Source organism: Atractosteus spatula, chromosome 14 (assembly GCF_055471065.1).
Source record: "Atractosteus spatula isolate fAtrSpa1 chromosome 14, fAtrSpa1.hap1, whole genome shotgun sequence".
In the NCBI taxonomy this organism is placed as follows: Eukaryota; Metazoa; Chordata; class Actinopteri; order Semionotiformes; family Lepisosteidae; genus Atractosteus; species Atractosteus spatula.
In genome coordinates this window covers 8,725,126-8,741,760 of record NC_142719.1, presented here as the reverse complement: position 1 = coordinate 8,741,760, position 16,635 = coordinate 8,725,126, and the positions used below count along the sequence as shown (strand labels likewise).

General features: G+C 39.8%; 1 protein-coding gene across 3 annotated transcripts in view; it reads right to left on the bottom strand.

Moving 5' to 3' along the window:
• The window catches only part of luzp1 (leucine zipper protein 1), a 69,579-nt gene that overhangs the window by 31,045 nt on the left and 21,899 nt on the right, over positions 1-16,635 (bottom strand). The window contains exon 1 of one of the 3 annotated variants that reach the window (XM_088932311.1): positions 7,215-7,241. The exons of the other annotated variants lie outside the window; for them this stretch is intronic. The gene's annotated coding sequence lies outside the window, so the exon portion shown is untranslated. Of the gene's footprint in view, positions 1-7,214; positions 7,242-16,635 lie in introns of those variants that run through there. 3 annotated transcript variants of the gene reach the window in all.

Sequence of the window (16,635 nt, the reverse complement as noted above, 5' to 3'; positions counted from 1 at the left end):
AATTAAAAGTGCTGTTCAACTACCAAGTTGTATAAAGTATTAAAATGCAGTAAAATGGCCAATTAATACCAAGAATAAAGCAGAACTGGACACTAAAAACTTCAGAAAAAAAAAGATTTTTACATCATCCACATTAATACTAAACAGAAGACATGAAGTTCTTCCAGAGATATCTGGATTTATATTTCTGATCTAGGATGAAAAGTATTAAGCATTTTAGGGTTCAATTTTTTTTAAATGTAAAAATAGGGTTACATTTTTTATAGCATGACAGCAGAAGAGTTTAAGCCTTAAAAACAGATTTGAAGGAATTGTTGTTGGAGCTTGTAAAGAATGGACAGAGAGCAGAGATAGTAGATCTGAACAGAGGATGCATCAATAGTATCCAGAGCACAAATCGTAGATCTCTTTTAAAATACCAGCTCAGCCTTAATATCACCAACAGCTGTAAAATTAAAGAAATTGAAATCGGTGAGTGGTCCGAGCTGAAATGACAATGGAATGTGAGGTCAGCCTCTAAAAATGAATAAGTATTTTTTTGTGAAAAATGATTCTTTACACTGCTCCCTAGTAGTGAGAAAGCAGATTTAACCGATTTTGCTGATAGAGATAACGCTCCTCAGCATTTCACATTTGTTTGACTATTGGTTGCGTTTGGAAAGCTGATTTTCCCTGTTGGGTGTAAAAACCCCTGACTTTTTTTGTAGGACTACATTGCGATCAATCCCACCAAACACTGCAAGTATCATCTATTTCAAATTTGTTTTTTAAACTCCATCTTTAAAAAAAAAAACCCCAACGGATTCTCATGTCAAACATCTTCCCGCCTGTCTGAACTCAGCCTGCTCCCTCAGAGACGGGTTTCCATTTCCTGCAATTGGAAAGGGAAGTTCATTACTTAACCCTTCACCTCTCTCACTCTTAATTGCCGTCATTGAGATGAATAAGGCTAGGGCAAGGTTTTGCCAAAGGAAGCATCAGCACTGCTACAGCCGGGTCTGTAAAACTGCTGGCACATCCAGCTCCCGAGAAATTGGACAGGGAGTCAGAACGGCAGCTCCATTTGCAGGAGTGAGAGGAATAACTGGGGCCTTGAGATAATTAGAGGGAGTGATCTGGCTGGGATCTGTCCAATGCCAACACAAAGTCTGCAGTTGAATCACTTCCAGTCTTGGAAGCCTCGTACATGAAGGTTACAATCATACACCATATGATTAGTTTTAAGCTGCGTTTCCTGTCCCTGCACTCAGCACATCGTGTACAGCCCTAACTACAAGTTCCCCTGCACTTGCCGTAACTTTGGAAACATCGTGTATTGTTTTATCTACATAAAAACCTGCACTCCTGTGCCGCTGACATTGACGCATCTCTGTGACAAGTTTATGTATTAAATAGAAGAACACCCCAGCATATCCAATATATACGAGAATTCTTGGCTTCTTCCTTAGTAGCTGTTGGCTGGAGACCGTTGAACCACAAACGTGGCAACCTGATGCTTGTACTGCATTTTAATTTTCCACAACAATTTTAATTTTCAGTTTGCCATCTCCTAGGCTGTCATTTTTACTGCCCGTTTTGAAAATGGCCTGTGCACGGCTATACAATTTAATTGTATGGGTCTACGATGACAGCAGACCTCAGGGAAAGCAAGTAAAGCTGCATTGGGCTTAGCTTGGATTTTTCTTTTCAGCACAGGAGCTGTCTTTAATCCAGAACATTGCTGGGTCGAACAGCAAGTCAAAATTAGGGTATTGTTGCACTATATACACATTGAAACTGCAATAAATGGGGCCCTGCAAACAAAATTTGAACAGCATAGCAGGAATGTTGAGTCTGCCAAACAATTAGCTTTTTTGTAACTGAATTTGTTGATTTTTTTAACAAAACATAACAACATAATATCCAGCAAACCCTCCCAGTGGTGTGCACCTTTGGGTTTGTACTCAAGGACTCTGATAATACAACAAGACAACTTCAATGAAATGCGGGGGCTCTCCTAGTTTCCCGTGATCTACGGTCAGACCAGCCACTAGCTTTGTTTCCGAGTCTGTGAAAGGCCCAGATCCGAGTCATCAGCTAGCAAAAGTACAGGAACTTCCATAGGGAATAGGGTCTTCCTATTTAGCATAATGAGCCTCCGAAACATGGGTAAACACAGTATCCAATGCCACCCTAGCCAGAACACACACAGGGGACTAGGAAAGTGTTTCACACGGTACCGTCCACAAGGGGTGAGATCCCGTACACTCCATGAAGAAAGTCATTCCATGGTTGGGATTTCAGAATGGTTGGGAAGCATTTGAGTTTTTCCCCAAATACCGTTCCAGGAAATTGCTTAATCTGCAAAATGCTGAACCCTGCTGCAGATATCCGCTTCTTGGGTTTAAATAATGGGACAAACCTGAAATAAAAAGATTTTGGCAAAGCTAATCCCTTTAATCCCCCCCATCGGCAAGTAGATTGTGCACTGGATACATACACAGCCCCGCTCTGCAGGGGGCGCAACAGCCACACATTGCAGAACCGAGATGAAAGCAGAAAGCAGCTCATGTTATGATTGCAAATGCTGGAATAAAAGAAAAAAAATGCCATTTAACACATGAGCGGCCTCTTTTTCACTTCAATGTGAAAAGGGGCATTACCTATCGGGAATTTACGATCAGTGTTTTGGAAAGTAATTTTTAAAAAGTAATTCAGTACAGTTACAAGCTACTCATGTAAGGAAGCAATTACTTTTTTTTTTTTACAATGAATAAAAGAAGCATGCATATGGTTACAATGAAAAACACTAATTCTTAAAAACAACTTTCCCCCCAATGTTATGATTTTAAAAATGTGATTTGTAACTGCTAATACAAGTAGGGTGTTGCAATAATGGATTAATATTTTGATAAATTTGACTATTCCCAGCACTTTTTATGATTATGAAACATGGGAGAATAGACATGCCTTATCTTCCAGAATTTTGTGAATTGTAATACATAACACCAGTTATTTAAATAATCACATAACCAAGGGTCCAAAATGCACTCAACAGTGTATAAGATGTGCTTGTGGTTCGATTTATACAAATATAAATCAATCTTTTAGTCAATATGGAAAGATCAGACTTTCTCCAACTGGAAACCAATATGCATGACTGACAGTATTAAGGGAAAGAGGAAACAAGCAAAACGAAGTATAAATCAACCCAAAAGTTTGGCTAAGCAGACTCGTCATACTGTACCTCAGAGTGAAGTGTTTAATATGGACTCTCTTCCCTTTCCATGTAGAATTTCTAAACTTTATCCCAATAACTTAAGAGGACATCTGGACAAGTTGCTCTCAAAATTGGTCATGTTGTATTAGCTACCGATTTCAGCCAGGTCCCACTGAACTGGAGTGCCATGTGATAATAATTTTAACAAAGCCCATCAATAAAGCTTTACTGACAATACTGACAAATAAATAAAGCAGTTTGTGCAGTTACTGTGTCAAAGCTCATCTTTCAGCACAGACTGACGTTCTGACACAATGTTTAGATGTATATAGTACAGAGAACAGCCTTATTGTGCGATTTGCAACTTGAAAGGCAGATCTCCACCACAGCAAACACAGCTGCATAATTATACACCACCACACAAAACCGAAAAATAACATTTGCCTCACATAGGGACTAAGCCTGACCTTGCCTCTGTATCACAAGGACCAGAATAAACAAAAGCGTATGTGTGCAGTGCAGTGGGAGTTCAAGAGAAAGACTGTAGAGCTCTACTGCAGGCTTTTTCCACTTGCTGGCCCAGATGCCCAAATCTGCTTCAGCAGGGTCAGTATTGAGATAGAAGACTTGTCCCAGTTGCTTCTCATCAGGAGGGACTGGGATGCTTGTCAGGATTGAGGGGCAACATAGATTGAGAAAAGTACTGAAAAGGTACAGGGGCTTTTTTTAAGAGAAGAGCCTACCTTACTCTACAAATCCATGTTTCAGCAGGACAATGACCCAAAAGCACAAGACCACAGCTGCACTGGAGTGGCGGAACAAAGAGGAAAGTGCAGGCCCTTCAAACCCTAGTCAAAGTCCGGACTTGAATCTGTTAGAAAATCTGTGGCAAGATTTGAAAATTGCTGCCCATCAACACTCCCAAACATCTTGACTGAGCTCGAACAATTCTGAAAACAAACACGGGCATTATCTAGGTGTCCAAAACCAAGTATTGTCTTAAAGGTGTGCATATTTATGCAAGCAACAGCTTCAATTTTTTCTTTGCCGTCTTGGCTGACATTAACGTCTTTCAGTCATAAAAGTGTTCATTTGGAACATTCAAATTGTGATTAAAAACATGTATTAAGAAGTGCAGGACAAAATGATTTAAAAAGTGCATGCATTTTAAATTCAACAAAAAAAAAAGGTTAAATCTTTTGCACGGAACTGTATATCACACAATAACACAAACGTAAGCTCACTCCCACATACACTCCCACTCCTTTATCCCCCAGGTGTGCATGTAACTACAGACCCTGCTGCATTCATGTACATATCATTAAATACAATATGCACTTATTGCAAGCAACATGAATGCATCAATTGTCTCCCCTTCTGCAAAAGAAATATGTTGTCAACTTCACTGCCTATAAAGCTGCATAAATGTATTATAAATGAAGCATTTAGTGGGGACAGCCTGAAAGTGTGGATGACGTACTTTCACAGGGGAGTTCACCTTCACACTGTCGATGACAGCATTGATTGTTGTAGAACAAATGTATAAAAGTGGAATGTTTGCAAACCATTTAGAATGCAGTTATGATGTCTGTGGAAAGGGCTGAACACCGCTACTGCTGCCAGACTGCATATTGTGAAACAAATGCAATTTTCTCATACAAAATGTTCTCCCTTGGTGGCCTGGATACAGTCTCATTAAGCATCTGTCAATTTTTGGTTATTATTTAAAACAGAAACAATTTCCTCCAGCATATCGACTTACTAAAACTAATCCAGCTAATGCTCAGAACTTCGCCCATATAAAATGAAGCTTTTAGCCGTGCCTGTGCCAAATGTGACACCCCCGTAAGGGTAACATGTTCACAGTGTAGAAGAATCTCAAACTATTCGAAGAGTACAGAATGAAATTCTATTCGGGGTTTGCAATAGAGAAGGAAAACAAAACTGAAAACCTTCTCCCATTGTTCTTTTGATGCAAAAACAAAATGAAAAGGTGAGAGATAAGTGCGCTCACAGGAAACACCTGATCTTTCAGAAGGCCGTTTCCATCTAACTCTCAACTCTCTTCTTGCGTGGTACTTTCATTTCCCATTTCTATTTTAATTCCTCCCCACACTGCACAACTGCTGGGTTGATCTAGCCTTGTTGTCCTCCTAAACAGCAGGGTGAGTGTGGTCTAAATCTCCTTTTCCCTTTTCAAAGAAGTGGCAAGTTACAAGATCATTTTTGAACACTTCTTTAAATGGCAGGCCTAAACTGACTTTTAGGCCTTTGCACATTCAGTACAATAAAAGATGAAGACCAAACAAAATAGATATTGAAATATTCAGTATAGTTATACTGCTGTGACTTCAGTCTTTCAGTACCAAGTCTAACCTATTCTTGTAGTTCATTCCACTGGTAAACTGCTTATACATGTTTGAAACCTTCCATACTAGTTTAAAAAATAAAACTCTTTTAGGAACCCAAGTCAACTGTTTAGGAAAAATGATTTGCCTGACACGCTGATGGTCATTAACATAAGGTGCAACTTCACAGCACTATAATTTTAAACACTTGCAGGTTTTTTTTCTTAAAGCACCCAACAGTAAAATGCAAAATGCTGAAATAGCAATTCTAAAAAAAAAAAAAAACACTGAGGAATAATTTGTATGAGGAAACATCGATTTAACCCAGAGATTATGCCCAGCACACATTCCTTACCGCTCGCCAATAGAGTGGCAGAAAGCTCCAAGTTGCAGATGAAAATAAACCAGATTTACCCTTTTTCTCCCAACTGCACAGGCTCTTTCACTTCATCCTAGCAGCTTTGCTGCTCTCCTATTGTGAACCTTCACTGAAGACACAGAAAATCACTCAGGGAATATCCTTAAAAGTAATCATAGGCAGAATATTTGCTAGTCCTTTTTCCTCTGAATCAAGATAAATCTAGATATATTAAACATGTTGCCAAAACTTTCAGTTTTTCTAAACCCTTTCACTTTCAACATGCTGCAGAGTGTCATCTTTTGGGTTTTAGTGCAGTATGGTTGACTTTATATATACAGTATATACACTGTATATTCCAACATCTACTAAAGACAAAGCAAGGAATCACAGCATTAGGAAATCAGACTGCATAGAATTAAATTTTGTTTGGACAGTTGATCTGCTGATGTGTATGAATTGGCTCCACCACACTCATAAATACTCCCCAAAGAAGATTTTAATAAAGGAAACCAAGTCTGTTTCCTTTAATGTAGCGATTACTTGGATATCTCTAACAACTCTTAGAGAGTATTTATTCAAATTTGATGAGAATATACAGATAAAGCATTTTAAGTGGTCTGATTTTCATAAGTATTTTCAAGTTATGATCAAAGAATTTTCTGCGCATTTTTTCCATTTTAACCAAATACAAATACTATAACAGAAATGGATTTCTGCCTCAAAGAAATACACAAAACTGTGCAAATCTAAAGACTGCTAATGCACATTTATTATCCCCAATCTCTTCTCCAAACTCCATAGAGAAGGGAATTCTGGGAAATATTGTACAATCAAGACTGAAGACAAAGACATGCTCTGACAGGTCATTACCAATTATGAAATTTAATGTCAAAGTGCTTGAAGGGCCAGTAATGACAAACAAGAATGTTGGTGCCGTCACGATATAAAAAATGGATTTCAAAGCAAAATTAGCTTTTGACTTCAGCTGCCACTGACAAGATGCAACGCTCTCCTTTCCCTTCTTTTTGAAAGAGTGAAATACTTTTGATCCAATTCGCCCAGCACCAGCACATGCTGATTTTGTCAAGGCCCTGCGTGCCGGGTCTAAAGTTCCCTGGGAATATCTTGTGATAAGATCAGGGAGGAAGGTAATTCAGTCCAAGTCGATGCGCAGTGCTCCTAAGTGAGAAAGGCACAGACGCTTCGCTGCCTGTACAAACATGCATGACGAAGGTTTGTCAGACATGCAGTTGCCCGACACTGCTGTGGTTTCAGCATGTCTCTCAGCACAGTCCCAATAATTCACCTTGGCCTGCTGGAATTTCTGCGGCCAACAGAGGATGCTGAGTCATCGAAGAAGGAATGCAGCCCTCCAAAAGAGAAACCGGGACAGGCAGAGCCCACGTTCTCAACAAGCGTCTGGTGGAACAGAAAACAGATGCCGTTATCTGGCCCGAGTAAGATGACGGTCGGGAGCAGCACAGAATAAAAAAAAAGGAATTTCTTGTGATTTCTACATAGGGGTTAAAATGACACCAACACCGGAGATTCAACACCTAAAGCTAAAAACAGCTACAAGAACCCATATCAGCAAATTAGCACTTCGTGGGAAGAACTGAAAACTGATTTTCTTGTACAGAGAAGAAGGTTTTCACACAGATTCTTTGTTCTCCAGCATTATCTGATGTGCCCAAATTAAACAGATACTTAGCTTCATAGTTCCATGTTTTAAAGGTAACAGAAACAGGCCAACAAAATAAAGAAAAACAATCAGAAACATCAGGTTTATGTTTAAGAGAAGCTTAACCAAGTCAAGTTATTGACTAAAGAATTTCAACAAAACGTTCTGCAGGACATAAAAGAGTCATCTCCCATAACAAAACACGAATCCCCATTTCCCACGTCTATCAAAAATAAGAAAATCATTAAGGGAGGTATTAAAGTAATTAACTGAACTAATGATGATTAGAATCACAACAAGCTCGTTTCCCAAAAGTCTAGATATAGAACAAATACAAAGGTATGTTTTTTTTTACTTCAATTACACATTTATTATACATACACGTATGCGAACAGAAATAAATATTGTGGCCACTTAAACCACTCTTTTTGGCACGAGAAAGGGTTCAATAACTACAAAATTTCAGCTTTAACTGTTCCATAGAGGTGTTATATTGCAGTTTTGGGCATATTTAAGTAATTATTCATCCTGTTTTCGCTGTGCTCATGAACCATAACTAGATCCAATGTCAAGGTACAAGGTGCAAAAATGAAGCAGGCTTGCTCCCAAGATTACTCCCAAGTTTTTTTTTTCAAGGGCATGTTTCATTTATGAGACTGATCCATTTTCCCCTCTCAATTTCAACCTGCTCTAGTAACTCATTCCTGCAGAGGTGAAGGGTCAAAGGTTAAAGAGAGAAGAGTGCAACTGCTGCTATAAAGCACAAAGACAACTATTTCGTTTTTTGGAATTTCATTCTCGGCATTACAGAACTCGTAAAACTTTACTAACTGGCGACCAGAGCTCTTACAAGTACAATAATTTCTCCTGGGTGCTGTATTGGCACCTGTAGATTTTTCTACTGGAAAACGTTTAACACAAACACAAGCTGGTTCATACGTCTTGAGCCACATTTTCAAGGGAATGGAAAGTGAATCAGCAGGTATGGGTTTTTATAATTCACTGATAATCTCTAAGAGATTAACTCCTTTTTCCCCCAAGTCATTTTATTGCTCTCCACTTACAAGATAAATCAGTTTCTTTAGTATTAAGTGCTTGGGAAGTTTACAATTCTACTCTTGCTTGGATTCCCCTTCAGGTAGGAGTTCATAGCCTTAACCACTAGTTCACATTGCCCCTTTTTATGCAAACCCTTAATTTCAGATATGCAGTACATTGCAAACCGCATGAATTAAAATAGATGCAAAAGGGGAACATTTACAAGAAGGCTTGTGAAATCCTTGAGATCACAAATGCCAGGAGGAACAAAAAAGTTAAAACAACTCTGGCCAAAGTGATTTGAAATGTCTTGAGACAGAAATGGAGACAGATGTGAAGTATAACTTACAATAAATGAAACCAGCTGCTTAAAATTCTCTTGAAGTCAAAGGCACACCAGTCATTTTTATTTAGAAAAAAATATAGAAGCAGTCCCCCCCAAAAAAATGGTCTTCAATTGTTACTTCAGCAGGGAATTTCACAGCACTTAGAGTTCTTCAAATAAATATGGTGCTAATTGAGACTGTAGGAGCTCATTTCAATTTTTGTCACATTGTGACTCAGTGGACAGTGCAGTAAGCACTTCCTCTCATGTTAGAAGAAGACTTGTCCTGCTGCCTTAGAGAAACAGAGGTCCGAGCACCTTTGTCTCTTTTTAAGAGTCTTCTGATGCAGTAGGTTCTTGCTGTAGGTCTGGGAGTTTTCAGTGCTAGTGTTGAGAGAAACATCTAAAGAGCATTCCCCATTGTTTCTTTAATTACATCAATGATAAAAAAAACTGCACAATGACGAGCAACATTTTTGTTAGGCATCTGCTATAAACATTCAACGTCTTTAGTAATTAACCACATAGTTACTCCTTTTTGTCACACTAAGGGTAGTCACTCTACAAGCACCAACAAATTCAAAGCATATTCGCATGCTGGAAGTACACAAGAACTACCTTGGGTTCGAGGACAAACTCTGAAACCTTATGTAACTCACAAGGAACAAAAGCAACTACATTTGAATCCGAGTTGCTCTATAGGTCACTGTGATTAAATTGTGTTTTCTGCACAATTACAGTTACTGAGAACAAATTTTTTTTATTCCCGGTCAATTAAGACAAAAACAAAGACAAACCAACTCTGGGTAATTTAACAAAAGATACATAAAAATACCATAATGCATTTCAAACTTTAAGAATTACAAAAAAAAATCCTAGCCTGCAATCAGTGATTATGCAAAGATAAGAACTGGGGAAAAAAGGTACTGTAAATAAAGATCCTGTCCAGGTCTACACAAAGGAAACACTTGTGATTCTGTTTGTTCTCTCTGCACAGTGCATTTGCTCAAACAGACTGAAAAAGGCATGTCAGACAATGACATTATAATTACCAGTATGCACCACACAAATTATGGAGTACATTCTGTATGGCTTTGTTTACTCAGACAGACATTGGATTATTTGTGATACTTGGAAAGGATTTCTCAATCTCTGATCAGCACTCTGTAAAAAAAAAATAAAGCTCATATGTTTTACAGTTAAGCTTTGTTTTTTTGTTTTTCTTAAATCACAACTGATCATAAACTAAAGAAATGCAATTCCCCATCTCCACCCTCAGCTACACTGCTCATGAGAAGAAAGAGCCAGCAGCTCTGAATTGGGACATGCTGTAGTGAAGACAGCTGGAGTGATAAAGAGGGTGTTTTAAAACAGTCTGTTGACTCATACTGTCGGTGTACAACGTGGGCTGTTTTCTGCACCCAGAGCTGAGAAATGGAGATGACAAGCTGAATCTTGTACAAAGCACGTTGAACAGAAAGGATAATCAGAAGCCACCCCACTTCATGAACTTCCCTCCCTACTGCTATGAAGCAATTGCCCAAAGCAGAAGAAATTCCACTTATTTTAATAAAACTAAATATGTCCACCAGATATAAAACACATCAGAAAAGGAACTGAAAATTTCCAGTTGTACACATTTATCTTTAATTCCGAATAAATCCTGTGTACTATTTAATACAGCAAACTCCCTTTTAGTTATCTACTCCTCCCCTTCTTGCCCAATTGCGAAGCTGGGAAAACCAAGAAAAAACGCAAAGTTCTTTACAGGCTGTGCTGTACAAAAAACGTAAAGGCTGATGAGCTTTGCAGTCTTATTATTACGATAACAACTGATAGGTCTGAACAGCTTGTTTATTTGCTTAACCTTTTCTGTGTCCAAGTAGGAGTTCCCATCGGAGTTAATCAGCCGGAGATCTACTCAAGAAGGCAAAATGTGACTCACCTGCATTCAAAAGGAAATAATAATGAAATAATGAAGCAACATCATACGCTGTACATTCCGTCTCTCACAAAAGGTGGGCGTTTAAAACCCAGAATCCTTAGCACTGGGAGATGTCCTGTTTATGGGCTGGGGTGATTGTGGTGTGAATAGGGCACTCTAACCTGCAGGCCTTCAGAAATCCATCTGATAATGCAACAGCTCTAAGACATTACCAACGAAGCTCCTCAAAGACCTGAGGGCAGAGATGTTCGCTATAGGGGAAGGCAAGACCTGGGACGTCTCGTCTGCTGCTCCTGCCTGGCTGTGGCCATTTCCACTGGCAGCCAAGTGTTTACCTTGGCCTGGAACTGACAAACAGTTTACACAGGAAGGGACGTCAGGAGAACAACGTTTCCCTGGTTTGCTTTTCGGCTTCCTCTCAAGTGGGTCTCGCCCAGGCAGGGCTGCGGAGTCTCGCAGTGTTCAGACAGCCACATCCTGCAAGGAATCATCTACTTTGGGGTTTGACAAACCACTTTCAGCTGGAGGAGCCTTTCTGAAGGTATCCCCACCATTAAGCCCTCCCCCCAGTTTTAACCCCAAAATCAACAAGAATAACAATATTATAATTCTAAAAGTATAAACATAAGGGCAGAACTGTATGCACTCTGCAAGGTCTGATTTAACGTGATGCAGGACAAGGCTTGAAAGCTAAAAGTTTCCTGTTCTTGGGACTCTGTGATCTGTATCCAATCAGAAACAAGCTACTGCAGTAGCAGGTTTTGTAACACTGGTCCTGAACATTTTATAATTATTCTGGTCAGTACAGAGCAATCAGGAAGGCACGTTAACTTGTTATATTGAGACTTGTAAAGACATTCAGAGGTCAGCTGCATTCAACATCCAAAGACACTGTAGCTATCCTGCAGCACGTTGTTAGAGCCCATCAGTAACTGGGCTCCTCATTAATTAATGGATCTGGGATCAAAAGGGAGTATAATCCTACTTGCTATTGCTCTCCTTTCGCCCTTTAACTGTAGCATAGCATTACCACCAAAACAGTTAATCTTTGTTAATGTACAAATATACAGCTATCGATTCTAAACTTTAGGTGCTCTCTGGTCTCTCCTCTTCTGAAATTACAATACAGATTATCAAAAAGGAACCCCAGTTCAACTCCCTCTGAGCTTGCAGACTGATTTCTTTAAACTGGGGTGATTTGGGGGTATTCGGTGGGAGGAAGAGAACATTTGCTTTACTGCAACTGAAAACAGATGCAGCTGATGAAGTGATAGTAAGTACTTGAAATGGTCCTCTTACTCTGATCGTGTTCTCACCTTTCTCGCTGCTACAGGTAATACTTCTTCATCTCACTAGCCTGCTTTGGCTACAATTGGCACTTCAAAAAACTGCTATAATACTTTTAATGCTGTACTAAGTTCAACAGTATAGCGTAATTTTATTAAGTGACTTAAGCCTGTTGTAAACGTAACACTGCTCTCAGTTATATATACACACGACAGGGATATCTATTACAATGCTGTCATAGCCGATGCACATTCAAAGCTTTTCAGACACAAAGTCAGTTTATTTAAGAGTCTTACAAGAACAGACTTCCACCCCAGGAAAAAAATAAAGAAAGTGGCTCAGCCCAGGCTGGGCTCTATGATCCAGACACCAAGGGCTCAAGCACTTTCCCCGCAGTGGTCTCTCTCAAGCTGGGATAGAGCTGGGGGGAGCTCGCTCAGCTCCTGGGAAGAAAGGAGACCCCCGCACCTTCCCAGGCTTCTGCAGGCTTGTGGTGCTCTTCTTCTGGCCTCGGCACTGAACCTAGCCGGGAATTCATAGTCTGCGACTCGTTACAGATAAGGTAGCTGGAGGAGGGCCTCCACACAGCAGCCGGTTCTTCCCAAGGTCCCTCGGGATTTGAGAACCAAGATGCGAGAGCGCACAGCTGGCGATTCCAAATTGGGTGGGCAGATAAAAAAAAAATCATTGGGTTTAAAAAAAGAAAGGGTTCAAAACCAAGCGTATATACTGTAGGCCTTTGCACGACTGCACTGGGCCTGCAACTGGGATTAATCCCCTGGGGAGAGGGGGACCCAAACTGCGGATCCAACCCAAAAAGTGAAAGGAAAACCGCTTTGCTGAAGAGCCTTCCAGGTTCAAGGACGAAAAGCAGCCCCTCATTTGAATTCGACCCCAGTCCCGACCCCCTGTGGCGATGAAAGCTAATCACTGAGGCTGCCAGTGATTAATGGGACACATTTACAACCCTGGTCCTTTCAATAGCAAATGGACAGCTCAGCAGCCCTGGCTACTCCCTGCCTGTCGGGCGCAAAGGGCTCAGTCCTGAATATAAAACCAGGCTTCCTCAAAATGGAGTGAGCGCCCCGTTTTCACATGTGGAGGAACAGGAGAGGGAACCGGGCGTAAGGCAGTGACGTCAACAGAGGTGTACATTTCAAACACTAGGGGAGGAGACGGCGCAAAAAAGAAAGCCCTCAATTCAAACCATATCTTTTAAGGTTAAATTACATTAAGCAGACAAGAAGAAAAAAAAAAGGTCCTGCCTATAACAGCCAATAGCAGCTAACCTGAGTCTAATCATGTTAGAGCCTGACTTAAAACCAGAATCAGATTAAGCAAGCATCTGTGAAATGTACTGCAGAAAGATGGAAGTGGGGTAAGTGGGTGGTGTTGGTAATTGAGGGGGTTTTATGATGTCATGTACGAATTCCTTTGCGTTACATCAAGAGCTAGCACCATGGACAGCTGGCACTGAGCCCCTCATTGTAGGCTCCGCCAAGGGCTCCTGGAGCTGGCAGTAGACAGCCACTACAGCAGCACTGCATTGTGGGAGGCGTCGTCCTTTCTGAGTGTTTCAACAGCATCCCCTCAGAATGCTGAGCAGAGCATCACTACAGCACTGCAGCAGAACTGCAGCACTCAAATGCCTGTTATTGGCTGAACACGGAGGGAAGAGTTTTTTTGGGTAAAAAAAAAAGGAATCGTCCAGCAGTTACAAAACAGGTTGCTAAGACGTCACTATTGCGCAGCTTTCCAAAAAGAACACGCATTTCAGTTCTTCGTGGGCTGTTGCTAGGCTATTAAAAGCCTCTATAGGAACAGTGCAGGGGAAAAAAGGCACTGGAGGTGGGTGGGAGGGCGGCTGGGGGATGCCAACGACTGCAGTTACATGCAGTAACTTTCACACTCAGGCAACGCTGCAAGGAATGGAATATTACAGGAACTGTGCTGGCTTTGGAGAAAGCACAAAAATAGTGTTCTCTGCCTTCAGCTGCTTTAATCATACTGCATCATTCCTCTGGTTCCAGGACGGTGGATCTCATACTCTCTGCAGCTCAGAGTGCAGAATGCAGAGCAGTTATGGGGGGAAAAACAGTTCAATTAAATTTTGCTGTATCTGCAGGTAGCAGTTAAAGATGCTCTTAACCTGTGCCCTGTACTGTGCATTAATCCATACTGTATGTATAAATTACTACTTTAAAGCTGATTTCAATAGATGAAGACAAACCTTTGACCTACAAAATGAATACATCCACCTCAAAGACAGAAAGAAGACCAATGGATCTCCTGTCACTGCTAAAATTGTTAATCAGTTTGAGACGCATTAAAACACCAGCAACTGTCGAGCTCTTGAAATAATTCTCAAGAAGGTTATCACAGAAAGATGGACATTCAAGTTCATTATCTGCTATCCCAAGAGGTGCCACAGAATTTCATGCCTACTTCTAGACTTGATCATTTTTTTAAATTTTCCATGAATGAGGCTACAAAACACCATCTTAACTCCTTAAAAAAAGCACACAATATAGCCTGCATAATAATTTACACCCATCTGTTCCATTGTACAAGCAGGCTACTGTAGATATTATCTTTCCATATTTATACATTTCTATGCTGCTTTTTTCTCCCCTGTGTCAATTTACTGAGATTGAAATATACACACAATGTGTATATTTTAATATACATATAAAACAGGTAAGTGGCAAGTTAAAGAAGGGGATAAAACTACAACAGCACAAAGAAGAAAGACACAGTGATTTCCCTGAATCCCTGCTTGCTTATGCTTCCCAGCATGGGCACTTCAAAGGTTTTCTTTTCTACAAGCACTTCTAAAGTTAAACCCTGGGAGTACTACAGGAGCTATCAGTTTCCACACCCTGTGTTTTTTACCTAATAAAGAAGGAATTAAGGTAGATTACAAGGCAGAATATTGGCTCAAGAAACAGTCCTTAAATATGAAGTATTATGTCATTAATCTCTAACATGCACAAACAAGTTTACTCTTGACTTCACAGGCAGATCACTAGCTCAGAAAAGTAGTAGCTGAAGAAATGTTAGAGCCATATCTGCAATTTTAGACAGAATTTAGGAATCTAAAATGCCAATAAGTTAATGACTTACAAACAACATATAGTAGATGCAATAGATATGGGTAACAATGACTATAAAGCATGTTAGATTCTCCTTATACTCATTACTACAAGATTTGTTTTTAAATACACCGGTACCTTTTTTTTTAAATGAGAATTTGATGGTACCAAGCAAAGTGAATCGTTACCCACATTTTGAATAACAAAAGCCAACTGTGAAACTAAGAACCAATATTCTTTGAAATATAAAAATAATAAGGGATAATTCTGAAAATTTTGAAACCTCCGAAAAATATAGAGTGAAGAGGATGGCATCATACTGTACGACCCGATTCATATTTCATATTCACATTCTACTAACTAGTCTGGGTGAGAGCAAGCAGAGAGCCTACGGAGTGGCAGGAGACACGCGTTACAGTTCATCGCGTCTTGCTTCATGTGTCGTTAGCTATCGTGTGCGCTCTTACTTTTCGGAAGCATTTGTCGTTTAGAATTTATCATGGACCCTAAAGGTGTTAAGAAAATGAAAACTGTAAATTTGTCTAATTACACAAAAAGCAAAAGAAGTGCTTACTGTTTATGTTCATTAATGTCTCACTAGGTTAGCAGTTTTTTTTAAAACTAAAACCACAAATGACAGTAGGAAAGTTAGTTATTAGTTTCTTTTGTCATTTTTTTGGTGAAAAAAGTAAAAGTAGTGGTGACACTTTTAGGTTCAGGGACAGATCGTAATTTTCCCCATAAGAAATAAAGGAAATAGGTTTTTATTTTTACGGAATTTCACTACACGAAAGTTTCTGGGAATGAATTGCGTTCAGGTGCGGTTGTACAGGCAAAAAATTACAAGCACTGATAAGTCTGAAAGAGTAGTACTGTTAGCACACAGATAACTTTTTAATGTATGAAGTGTGAAAGCCAAAAGCCAATTCTGCTTGTCATTTTAGTGCTTTTTTTTAATTGTAAAGACTTTTTTTGCATGTTGGAGTTGTGTAAGGGAACTTTGGCAAACAAATCATATTTGTTCACGATGAAAAAAGTGTTTTTTCCCCCCACTTTACCACAAAGCAGTTGTGAACCCTGTGTAACTAAACAAACAAGCTTTTAAAGCTCAGCATTACTCATTTTGGAGGCCTCAAGCAAGACTTCTAAACTTCTGAGAGCAAGCTGCACTACAATAAAGGGCTTTGCGGCACACAGATGGAGATAAAGCTGGTATTAACAGAGAAGGGAAAGATAGAAAGGCCAAGAAAATGTAGGGTTATGAACATGAGGTGATGTATTAAAGTTGTCAAAGTGGTGGTTAGACAATGCCTCAGCCTCTGTTCTCTTACATACCTATATTCACTTCAAGTCAGCTGC